This window comes from Sinocyclocheilus grahami, unplaced genomic scaffold, assembly GCF_001515645.1.
Source record: "Sinocyclocheilus grahami isolate Dianchi unplaced genomic scaffold, SAMN03320097.WGS_v1.1 scaffold1002.1, whole genome shotgun sequence".
NCBI classification, from domain to species: domain Eukaryota; kingdom Metazoa; phylum Chordata; class Actinopteri; order Cypriniformes; family Cyprinidae; genus Sinocyclocheilus; species Sinocyclocheilus grahami.
The window spans coordinates 389,713-390,968 of NW_015506181.1; the positions used below are offsets into that span (position 1 = coordinate 389,713).

The following is a 1,256-nucleotide window of genomic DNA, read 5'->3' on the forward strand; positions in this document are numbered from 1 at the left end:
TTGCTTGTAGATGTTACTACACTTCGAGTGAAGTTAACCTGTGGCCAATTCAATTGAATGGGTATGATTTGGAAAGGCACATACATCGTAATAAAAGGTCTAACAGCTGAAAATGCATTTGAGAGCAGAAACCAAGCCCTGATTTAAAAAAATTAATAAATAAATAAAAACTGCCTGTAGAGCTCAGAAACAGGATTGTTCAGAAAAAATTCTGCTGCATTGAAGGTTCACAGAAGCATGTAGTCTCTGTTAAACTTAATGTAAGAAGTTTGAAACAACCAGGACTCTTCCTAGAGCTGGCCTCCTGGACAAACTGAGCAATTGATGGAGAAGGGTTTTGGTTAGAGTGGTGACCAAGAACCTGATGGTCACTCTAGTTGAGCTCCATGATCATATGTGGAGACAGGAGAAACCTACAGAAGGACAAACATCACTGCAACACTCCACCGATCTGGGCTTCATGGCGTTATGGCCAAACTCAATCCTCAGTTTGGCCACACCGGTGAAGACACACGAAAACACACTTGGAATTTGCAAAAAACCACCTTAAGGACACTCAGACTCTGAGAAACAAGATTCTCTGGTCTGATGAACCTCAATTCCAAGCATCATGTTTGAAGAAAACCAGCTCTGCTCATCACCTGCAGAGTACCTTCCCAAAAGTAAAGTGTGCTGGTAGCAGCCTCATGCTGTGGGGCTGTTTTTCAGCGGCAGGAACTGAGGGACTCATCAGAGTAGAAGAAAAGCTAAATGCACCAAAATATTGAGATGGCCTTAATGAAAACCCAGTCCAGAGCATTCAGAACAGCAGACTGGGCAGAAGGTTCACCTTCCAACAGGACAATGACCCTAAGCACACAGCAAGAGTGGCTTATAGACAACTGTGTGAATGTCCTTGAGTGGCCCAGCCAGAGACTGGGCTTGAACCCAATCAAATATTTCTGGAGAAACCTGAAAATGTGCATCTGCCCCCATCCGACCTGACAGAGCTTAAAGGAGGTGAAGAGGTGAGGAGAAGAATGGCAGATAATTGCCAAATGTTGATGTGCAAAGCTTGTTGTATCATACCCAAAAAGACTTGAGGCTGTAAAGGTGCTTCAGCTAAGTACTGAGTTAAGGGTATGAATACTTTTTTTATTTTTAATAAATTTACGAAGATGTGACAATTCTGTTTTTGCTTTGTTATTATGGTGTAGGGAGGGTAGATTGACAAAAAATTAATAACAAGCAGTTTAACATAAGGCTGCAACATAACA

General features: G+C 42.0%; 1 protein-coding gene across 1 annotated transcript in view; it reads right to left on the reverse strand.

The window, feature by feature from the left end:
- LOC107565452 (tubulin epsilon chain-like) overlaps positions 1–1,256 on the reverse strand; it is a 20,120-nt gene that overhangs the window by 13,008 nt on the left and 5,856 nt on the right. The gene's annotated exons all lie outside the window — the stretch shown is intronic.